The following is an 11,562-nucleotide window of genomic DNA, read 5'->3' as shown; positions in this document are numbered from 1 at the left end:
ATGTTATCTGATGTGATCAGCCAATCAGTTGTAAGGGGAGTTACTAGAGGGCGTGGTCTGCATCCATTATATATATTGATGTTCTGGCAAAGCTCACTTGCTTGCTCTGGATCGTGCATCCGGATCGTCATCATCTGGTTCTCGGGACTTAAGCCAGTGGCCTGCCGTATTGCCTGCTGATCTTGGGATTTGTCGGCCTCCACAGCCTGGTTTTGTGTAATATGCAGTCACCACTCCAAAGTGAACAGCAGCAGCACTACATCCACTTTCTGGAACTTCCCTGAAGGACAGTAGTGAAGGGAGATCCTCCCAATGGGCAGAACTTCAAGCAATGAATCTGGTTGTTCACTTTTCTTGGGAGGAGAAATGGCCAGGTGTGGGATTATATACTGATTCACAGGCTGTGGCCAATGATTTGGTGGATGATCAGGTCTCGGAGGAAACATGATTGGAAAATTGGAGACAAGGAGGTATGGGGAAGAGGTATGTGACAGACCTTTCTGAGTGGGTCAAAGAAGTGAAAATATTTGTGTCTCATGTAAGGGGGACTCTCTTCACAGAAAATGAAGTGCAGCAATGGGCCCATGCTCATGGAATTCACTGGTCTTAACAGGTCCCTCATTATCCTGAAGCAGCTGGCTTGACAGAACAATGGAATGGCCTTCTAAAGACACAATTACAGTGCCAGCTAGGCGGCAATACTTTGCAAGGTTGGGGCAATGTTCTCCAGGAGGCTGTATATGCTCTAAACTAGCATCCAATATATGATGCTGTTTATCCCAGAGCCAGGATTCATGGGTCCAAGAATCAAGCGGTGGAAATGGGAGTGGCACTGCTATTACCCCTAGTGACCCACTTGTAAAATTTTTGCTTCCTGTCCCTGGGACACTATGCTTGTCAAGTCTAGAGGTCTTAGTTCCAAAGGGCGGAATGTTCCCACCAGGAGGCACAAAACTGATTCCACTGAACTGGCAGTTAAGAATGCCATCTGCCCACTTTGGGCTCCTCATACTTATGGATCAACAAGCAAAGAAGGGCATTAACATCTTGGTTGGTGTGATTGATCCTGATTACCAAGACAAAACTTGATTGACATAACATAATTGTGGTGCAATGGATCACTTTTGTGTGGCCTTCTAGCCACTGTCTTGCAACTCCCGCCCACGTGATTGGAAGGGACTGTGTGATAGAGTAATTGTGGCCCACCAAAGGGATTGGTCAGTTTTGCCATCCCACTGGGCTTGAAATGAGCCACCCCAGAGGTGGGAAAGAGAGGATCTCACCACCACCAAGGAAGAACAGCCAGGAGCAGAAAGCACATCCTTTGGACCTGGGGTCCTTGTGCTGAGAAGCTCCTGGACTGAGGAGACTGAGAGAGAGAGAGAGAGAGCTGTAACCCTGAAGATGGTGAGAAGCAGTTGCAGAGAGTGCTGGCAGAGAATTGGCAGCAGAGAAGCAGTGGCAGGAGAGACTAGCAGGAGAGATGGTGCAGTGGGCTTCCCAGCCCATGGAGCAAGAAAGCTAAGTGCCGTAGGGCCAAGGACAGCATGGCTGGGAAGAGGCTATCCTGATGGAGAAACTGTATCCTGAGCATTCTGGAACCTGAACTGTAACCTGTTACTTCCCTAATAAACTCCATAATCGTGAGTATTATCTATGAGTTCTGTGTGACCATTGCAACGAATTATTGAACCCAGCAGAGAAGTAGAGAGTGCCATGGGAGGGATGGTTGGTGTCAGAATTGGTAAAGATGACAGAGAGAGGAGGTATATCTTACCTCTGCCTTACAGGAATCAGTCTTGGGCTGTTGATCTTGATTTTCCTTCCCCTTTGTGAAGTTAGAGGAGGTCAGACACCACCCCATGCCATTTTTACAATAATGGAGATAAAGAAGAGTATGTCTGGAATACAGGAGATCCCTTAGGACATCTCTTAGTAGTACCATGCCCTGTGATTAAAGTCAATGGAAAACTACAGCAACCCAATTCCAAGATGACTACTAATAGCCTAGACCCTTCAGAAATGTAGATTTGGGTCACCCCACCAGGCAAAGAACCATAACCAGCTAAGGTGCTTGTTGAGGGTAAAGGGAATACGAAATGACTGGCAGAAGAAAGTAGTTCTAAATACCAGCTACAACCACATGACCAGTTGCAGAAATGAGGACTGTAACTGTTATGAGTATTTCTTCCTTGTACGTGTGCATCAAATATTTTTGTTTTCTTCACTTATAAAATACAAGATGTAAACAGGGCTAGTGTGTTTTCAGTTGTATGTGTGTTAGTTGTGTCATGTTAGGTGCAAGTATGACTTTCTAATTGTCTTTATTTGAGATTATGTATGGTTTAAGGAGATGTGTACAGGTGCCAAGTTGACAAGGGGTGGACTGTTATGGTTAAGGTTGTGTGTCAGCTTGGCTGGTCCATGATTCTTAGTGGTTTGGCAGTTACGATGTATTTTGGCATTCATATAATGATGTAATCAACTCCATGATGAGATCCGATATAATGTACTTCCCTCCATGATGAGATCTGCTATGAGCAGCCAATCAGTTGAAAGGGAGTTATCTTGGGCATGTGGCCTGCATCCAATATATATGGACTTTCTGACAAAGCTCACTGCTTTTGCTTGCTCTGGATCCTGCATCTTGCTCCTATTCATCTGACCTCCAGTTCTTGGGACTTGTGCTAGGCAGCTTACCCACCAATCTTGGAATTTATTGGCCTCTGCAGCTTGTGAGCCATCAGCCTGTTGTCTGACCTCCCAATCTTGGGTTCATCAGTCCCTGCAGCTACATGAGTCAGGAGAAGCCTCCAACCTGATGCCTAATGCCTGACCTACAGGCTTGGAACTTGCCAGCTTCTACAACCGTGTGAGCCATTTCCTTGAGATAAATCTCTCTATGTGTATATATACACATATACATATATACACATACATATACACTCTTCACTGGTTTTGTTTCTCCAGCAAACACAGCCTAAGACAGAATCCAAATAAGCAGTATAGCTTAAAAGTAAAGGACACAACTCACAGACTATTCTAATATTCCAGAAACATGTAAGAATTATTTGAACAATGATTTATTACAATGTACTGTGTGCATACAGGTTCTTATTATCCAACCTAGATTACCTATTTATCACTAATCATTTTATATGTACATATATTTATGTATGGGCCTCTGGGGGCACAGTGGTTAAGAGCTCAGGCTGCTAATCAAAAAGTCGGCAGTTCAAATCCACCAGCTGCTCCTTGGAAACCCTATAGGGCAGTTCTACTCTGTCCTACAGGGTCGCTATGAGTCGGAATCGACTCGATGGCATCAGGTTTTTTTTTTAATATTTATGTATACATTTATTACATATTTTTATATTTATGAATTAAGAATTAACATGATTTAGGATAGTAATACTTCTTATAATTTGTATATAACCTACCCAGAGCAATAAAACATAACAAAGTTTTCTTTATACGGCACTTAGGGTAGGAAATGGAGGAAGTTCTGAACTAGAGGAAACCACTGTAAAGTATGACAACAAGCAGAGAGGGGAGAATGAAAAAAATGACATCTTGTCCTTAACCTAGCCTTGTCCACAACTGACTTTTCTATTCCTAAAAGCCTTGCATCCCAAGATAAAGGATGAATAGCAGGAACCTCCTAAAAGCCTTGACTTAGGAAATCCTAAAGGCTTTGCCTCCTGAGATAAGCCACAAAAACAAGAACATCCTGTTTGTCTTGCCAAAAGACAAGAACATCATGTACTTATCCAATCTGCATTGTCAACTGCCATATAATAATCTGAGCTATAAATTCCTCTTCTGTTTGATGAACCACTATTTCTGAAAGCCTGGTTCCCTTGCATTGCTACTAAAAATGTTTCTCTGTGCTTACATTTGTCTCTGAATTTTTCTTTGACAAAGGGTTCTTAAATAGTCACTAGTTGGAAGTAATTTTCTTGGGAAGTCCTGAGGTTGGATGCACCCAGGGCTGGTTTCATGGGTGAGTGACATGTGAAGTTGCACGGGGTCCAGCTCTTGTTTTAACGCTCTTGAAATTCTCAAAACTTTTTGACAAAGGAGCCCTGAAGGTTATGTTGCTTGTCCTGGATGCACCATAAACCTCTCTCCTGGGCACCCAAATCTGATCTCAGTTGCTCCACACTTTAACGTACAGCCAACTAAGGAAGGGCCTATTTCAATTCACTATGATGAACAAACAAGCCCCCCCGCCCCCCCCCCCACTCCTTTTTTTCAGATCAGTAACAGAGAAGAGTAGAAAGAGCATGGTTTTTTAGAGTCTGATATACCTTTTTACTTGGGCAAGTTCTCACCTTCACCTATAAAATAGCATTCTTTGGTTTAATAATTGCCATTCCTCAGCTATCTCTCCAAGGGCTTTTTGTTGTTGTTCTCTCTCTACATACACCTCACTGTTGGATGAACTCATCCATTCCTATAGCTTCAATTGCCACCTATACGCTGGTGATGATGACTGCTGCTATGAATATATGACTGTTAGGATGATTTTGGCAGCAAGAAATAAAATTTCCAACTCAACTGATTTTATCAACAATAAAGGGGATTTATTGAATTATGTACAGAAAGTAGAGAAGTGGGGTGGTACTCAGGCATGGTTCAATCAGGGTGTTCTTCTGTGATTCTTACTCCACCTTCCTCTGTTCGATAACTTCATTCAACATTACGATGTTGAGAAAACAGAGTGTTGCTTCCCTAGCTTAAAGAAGCTTCTTGCATGGAAGTCTCCAGCAAAACTCTTCTTGCTTCTTAATGGCTCCTAATGGATCTCATGCCCACATGCTCAATCCCTGTGGCTGAAACAATGTCATGATTTCTTGATTGGTTTAGGCCTGCCAATTCCTGAATCAATCACTGATTAGACTTAATCTGGACACACCTCACATGACTGCTATAAAATCAGAGAGAGATCAAATGAGTTTGTGAATGAATAATTACTTTTATAAGGATCATCAGAAAGCTGGTTCCTATGAGGTGGAATTTTAAGATGTCTCAAATGTCCAGCTTTCCCAAACTGCTGTCCCACTCCATCATCTCTAACATCAACTACTCCTCCTCCCCTCAGTACTCTCCCTCCTGTCTTTGGGTTCTGCTATTCACTGCAGTACCTCCCAGAATTCACAAACTGTGTCTCAAGGAAATAGCTCATGCAGTTGTGAAGGCTGGCAAGTCCCAAATCTGTGGGTCAGGTGTCAGGCTGGAGGCTTCTCCCAACGCATGTGGCTGCAGGGACTGACAAACCCAAACTGGCAGGTCATATGACAGGATGCTGGCTCACAAGGCTGTGGCAGCTAGTGAATCAGATCACACAATAGGTTGCTGGCTCCAGTTCCAAGAACCGGAGGTCAGATGATCACGAACCAGGTGCAGGATCCAGAGTGAGAGAGAGAGTACTTCACCCGAGAATCCGTATACATTTGTTGCAGACCACACCCTCAAGGAAACCCTCCCTACTTGAGAAGGTGGTGATTTGAGTCACGCCCTTTAGGAAGGATAGTGACTGGGGTAAGGGTGGTGACTTCAGTCACACCCTCTAGTAAAGTGGTGACTCAAGACACATCCGTAATCCTGCCTCATTAACACAACCACAGGCATACAGGCTAGGATTCACACATAAAAAAAGAAGGATAATTACATCAGATCACTAAATGGAGGATAACCATAAAATACTAGGAATCATGACCTAGCCAGGCTGACACATAACCCAAACTGTCACAGGTTCCACATACCTTATTTGCATAGTCCCACTCAATTATTGTGTGTGAGTTACAAAGACTATGGCTAGAAGGGCCATGTTAAGTAATTCATTGTGTGTCAAGGCAACCACAAATTTCATCCGACCTATCTATTCAGTAGTGAGAGATCCAAGATAAGGAATTCTTGATTTAGTTATGCTAAGTACCTGAGAGGCAGGCTTATAGATACTGCAGGCCCTAAAATCTAGAGAAAATAATTGTAAAAACAGTTCTAAGAATTGTGATGTCATGAGGGCTTACATATCTTTGATCTTCAAAATAATTGGCTAGAAATAACTAGGACTTTGTTATGTTGTTATGCAATTGGTATTTGCCTAGAAAAACAAAACAAAACAAAAAACAGCTGTAACAGCTTCTTTTGAGTATCTGGAAGCATGCAGGAACCCAAAAGCTGAACATCTCATAAGATTAGGGCAGTGACCTGCATTTTCCTGGTCTTGGGGAATGAGAAAATCAATGGGAAGACCTAGACGAACAGCTATACAGTACTCAATGGATAGGACAGGCCACGGGGTCATGCCTTTATCTGTCCTGACAAGGTCTGCCATCCAATTGGCTCCAAGCACAGCTGAATATTCTTCCAAATATTTACTGTATTCATAAGTAAATACATGTACAGCCTTGTCACTGCTATTCAATCTCTTTTATAAAAGCAAGCCAGCATAATTTCTAGATCTATAGCTCTAGGCCATAGAAACCGCAAAATCCATGTGTCCAAAATTTAATAATTTCCCCCTTCCTCAATAAAAGAAAAAAACTGTAGTAAGCCTCTCAGCTCACTAAATGACACCACCATGTTCCCACTAATTTCCCCAAACCCAAAGTCTAGAAATTCCCCTAGACTCCTCATTTTCCTGCACTCTTCCCATCTCAACTAATCTCTGTTGTTGTGTATCATCAAGTTGATTCCAACTCACAGTGACCCTATATGACGGAGTAGAACTGCCCAATAGGATTTCCTAGGCTATAATCTTTATGGGAGCAGATCACCAGGTCTTTTCTCCCATGGAGCAGCTGGTGGGTTCATACAGCCAACCTTTCAGTTAACAGTCAAGCACTTAACCGTTTCACCACCAGGGTTCCTTAACCATTCTCTAAATTCTGTCAATTCTACCTCCATTAACTCTTGAATCTGTCCATTCTACTGCTATTACTTTAGTTTAGGCTACCATAAAAAAGTTGGGCTATGCTTAAATATGGCTAAAATGCCAAAAATTTTTGTTGCATATATTTTAGCACATAAATTTAAAAAAAAGAATTAATGTGATTATTAAAACTGTCATGGAGGAAAAAGACCTCAGATTTAAATTTAATCAAAACAAGTTTTTACTAAGCCAAAAAAAAGACAATCATTGCAATGAAGGATCTGCTAACACCAAACACAAGAGACTAGCCAGAATCCACTGAATTGCAGTCAGAGAGGAGCTAATATACTGTTACAGAAGGAAGTAAAGATACATCATTCTCAAAGGCAGGATAACAAAGAGGGACCTTAACAATGGCTGGTTTACAGAGCTTTGTTGACTAGTTACCTACTTAGTGACACTATATTGATTGGTGGCTTACAGTTTTATTTAAAGGTTCTTTGGGAACAAACCATAGAGATGAGCTGTTGGTGTTAAGGCTCCTTTGGGAACAAGCTAACAAAATTCTGATTGGTGCATGGTGAGGTAAGATAGTTACTACTTGGTGATATGGGTGCTTTGTTGGTTAGTTACCGCTTAACAACCATAGGAGTTCACAGAGCAGTCATAGGACATTCTTCTCTGTAAATGTAGAAGTTACATAAAAGCTCCTTGGCTTTGTTATAAGGAAAAAACAGATTCTTTTAGATATCAGATAACAGAACTGCCCTAACCAGTTTAGCTTTCCAGTTCTACAAGTTGCCTACACAGAATGAATTCCGAAACTGGACCCCACTTTAGCTTTTCTTACTCAGATCAGATATCTCATAATAACTTTTAGGGTCTCCATATCAAATGGTTAAATTTACAGGTAAGTGGCCCTTTATTAGGCATGATGTGGCACTACAGCTCAAGAAGCATCTCCACATGGTCTTGGAGTGACATGTATCAATCAGTCCAAATACAAGCTTTCACAGGTGTAGCAGTTAGGATACCTAAAAAAAAAAAAAGACAAAACAAAATCCATTGCCATTGAGTCGATTCTGACTGACAGGACCCTATAGGACAGAGTAGAACTGCCCTACAGGGTTTCCGAGGCTGTAAATCTTTACAGAAGCAGACTGCCAAATCTTTCTCCAGCAGATACCTAGTACTGTTAAAATTAAACAACTTCCCAAAAGCCTGGACAATGCTCCTAGACTTCTGGGCGCCTTATGATTAAATATACTCCTGCAAACCAACCTCATTAACCTCCTAAGAATGCTTCTTCTTGTTTTAAATTTTCCCAATGATCATACTCACTTTTAAAATAACAAATGGTAGATGTTTAGCCCCAAAGCCTTTCTCTTTCCAAGGTCTGTATCTCTAAGATTTACATATACATTCTATATGACTTGCTTTTCTCTACATACTTAAAATTAATGTATGACCTCCAGAAAACCAGCTGTGCATTCCTTCCTTTATCATGAGATTGTAAAAGGTATGTGTCTTAGTTATCAAGTGTTGCTATACCAGAAATGCCACAAATGGGTGGCTTTAACAAACAGAAATTTATTTTCTCACAGTTTAGGAGGCTAGAAGTCTGAATTCAGGCTGTTGGGTCTAGGGGAACGCTTTCTCTCTCTGTTGGCTCTGGAGAAAGATCCTTGTCTCTTCTGAACTGCTCCTGGGCAATCTTCACGTGGCTTGGCATCTCTCTTCCTCCATCTCTGCTTCTCTCTTGGTCACTTGTTTAATCTCTTTTATATCTCAAAAGAGATTGACTCAAGACACACCCTACACTATTCCTGTCTCATTAACATAACAAAGACAACCCATTCCCATATGGGATAATAACTATAGGCATAGACATTAGGATTTACAACACGTATTTTTGGGGGGCACAGTTCAACCCATAACTATAAGCTCAAAACCACTTCACTGTTTTCGCAGCAGTTTCTTCGGAAATGACTGCTTGCTTTGCAATCTGTTTTTCTCAGTAAATAGCTGATCCTTTAAATTGCTTAAATCTTATAGCTTTTAACAGTACACTAAGAACATGTGTCCATCACCAAGGAAGGGGAAAACATCTCCAAAACAGCTGCTTAGCTGAGGAACTGAAAGATACATCCCGTAGCTCAGAATGAACTTTGGTAAATTACCCCTGAGAGTTCCTCAGAGGATCTTCCTGGATGATGGGTACACTGCTGGGCTGCCAGTGCCCTGACCCTGCATGAATCCCTGGCTATATTATCCTGCAAGTGCTATTAAACTATGCATCTCATAACTGCGTAGGCAGTTTTCTCGCTGTCCACCATCCTAGAACCTAAAGAGGGGAAGCCCTCCAATCGAGAAGACTAACCTCGATGGACAACCATGAAGAGCAATGTAAATATAAAGCATTTGTAGAGTAAAAAAAAAAAAAAAGTAGTTTTTACATTTTTAAATGGTTGAAAATAAATTAAAAGATGAATAATATTTTGTGACAGTGAAAATTCAAACTTCCTTGTCCATAAATAAAGTTTTATTGGCTGCTCCTGAGCTACTAATAGAGTAGTTGTGATAGAGACAACATGGTCCACAAAACCTAAAATATTTACTATCTGGCCCTTTCCAGAAAAAGTTTGCCAACCCCTGCTCTAAACTTACATCTCACCACTCTGGAGTCTAACCATTTGGAATTATTTGCAGTCCCTAACAGACCACCCTTTTCTCTTGGTCTGTTCTCACCTCACTCCCTATTCGTGCTCCTATAGAACTAACCCCACTTCAGCATTTAATAACTCTGTTAGTTGCTAAAATTTTTTTATAGAGGCAAGAGTTAAAATGGCTTCCCTCTGGCAAGAACCGAACAAAAATTGATCATAAGGCCATTTACAAGATACAGCAACTTTTATGCAGAATCGAAATTTAAATGAATTTTCCTTATCAGCGTAAGTTAGCAATACTCATCCCATAAAATAAGCCAGTTTAGCATTCAGTGACCTACTTTCCCCCAAAAAGGAAAATGAAATGTGATTAACCAATCAAAGCAAAGTGCACATGCTTCTTCATCTAAGCTTTAAAGGCTGCAATTTAACTATATAAACTCGAGTCCCTCACCATTTTCAGTTTGGGTGCTACCTGTTTGCTAACAGCTTCTCACTCAATAAACCCTGTTAACTCTAATTGACTGTCCAGATTTTTCTTTTGACAAATTCTAATTATCCTTTTACTTGTTTGTAAAAAAAAAAGAAAACCCTCAAACTCGTGGCCATGGAGTCCAACTTGTGGAAACCCGATGTGTTACAGAGTAGAACTGTTCCATAGGGTTTTCTTGGCTGTAATCTTTACAGGAGCAGATTGCCAGGCCTTTCTTCCACTGGCCACTAAGTAGATCCAAACAGCCAACCTTTAGGTTTGTAGTCCAACGCAAATGGTCTGAGCCACCAGGGACCTTACTTGCCTGAATCTTCCAATAAATTGTAAGTGTTCGTTACCGAATTCTTAGGACCCAGCACAATCCCGGCCCCCAAAATGTGTGTTGAGTGAACAGCATGCTGAGCATAACTGGGTTGCAACTTTCAAGGAGCTTAGAAACGGAAAACAACAAATAAATAAACAACACACTAATCTACAAGGAAGAATGAAAGAGCACTGTTAAAGAAAAAGGGCCCTATTATTTGAACTTCACTTGAGCCCCTCTGAGAAGCTGGGAGCCTCTGGTAAAAACCAAACCAATGTCAGCAGATCCCCAAAAATAGTGGAGTTCAGGCTGGGTTCACAGTAGTGGGTTAATCTGCACTGGCTCTAGAGGGATGGGGAGGAGGAGCCAAAATGTGGCAGTTCTCGGAAAGTATGTGGTTAAGATTGCAAACATAACGTTCCGAGAAGCTTATGACAAGAATGTTTCAGGAAGCTTGTAACCAAAATACTTTTCATGCAAGAAGGCTTGAGCAAAGCACCCTTATGCTCAGAAACTATGCTGAACTACCTTTGCAAAATACTTGTGCAGGCAGACTCCAGGAAGTCTGTGAATAAACTGATACGTCATAACTGAAAAACAAGTTATTTTTGAAATGTTTATTGTTTTGTGACCAAGACCTCAGGGTCCTATGGTAATCTTGAAATTGTTTTGTAGAACAATGCAAATATCATCCAATCAGAAAAAGTGTTCACTGGTTCCTGATATTTCTGTATATAAACCTCCCAAGAGCTCCAGCTAATCTTCACACTGTGTATTTTTACCTGGTGCAGCCTGGCTATAGCTGTTTCTATTCCTCAGTAAAACTCATTTTCTTTCACTCCTAACAGAGTGTGGAATTTTGTTCTTCAACAGTATCTTAGTCATTTAGTGCTGCTATAACAGAGAAACCACAAATGGATGGCTTTAACAAAGAGAAGTTTATCCTCTCACAGTTCGGTAGGCTACAAGTCCAAATTCAGAGCATCAGCTCCAGGAGAAGGCTTTCTCTCTCTGTCGGCTCTGGTGGAAGCTCCTTGTGATTCATCAGTTTTCCCTTGGTCTGGTAGCATCTCAGCGCTGGAACCTCAGGTCCAAAGGACGCGCTCTGCTCCCGGCACTGCTTTCTTGGTGGTATGAGGTTCCCATGTGTTTCTGCTTGCTTCTCTCTTTTATATCTCAAAAGAGATTGGCTTAAGACACTATCTAATTTTGTAGACCT

General features: G+C 41.4%; 1 protein-coding gene across 1 annotated transcript in view; it reads left to right on the top strand.

The window, feature by feature from the left end:
- The first annotated feature begins 1,323 nt into the window (after positions 1–1,323).
- Positions 1,324–11,562, top strand: part of AMN1 (antagonist of mitotic exit network 1 homolog) — an 87,749-nt gene continuing 77,510 nt past the window's right edge. Inside the window, exon 1 of the mRNA XM_023738091.1 lies at positions 1,324–1,643. The gene's annotated coding sequence lies outside the window, so the exon portion shown is untranslated. The remainder of the gene's footprint in view (positions 1,644–11,562) is intronic.

This window comes from Trichechus manatus, unplaced genomic scaffold (assembly GCF_000243295.1).
Source record: "Trichechus manatus latirostris isolate Lorelei unplaced genomic scaffold, TriManLat1.0 scaffold00112, whole genome shotgun sequence".
NCBI lineage: Eukaryota > Metazoa > Chordata > Mammalia > Sirenia > Trichechidae > Trichechus > Trichechus manatus.
Note: the sequence above shows the minus strand (reverse complement) of the source record. Positions and strands in the feature narration are given on the sequence as shown.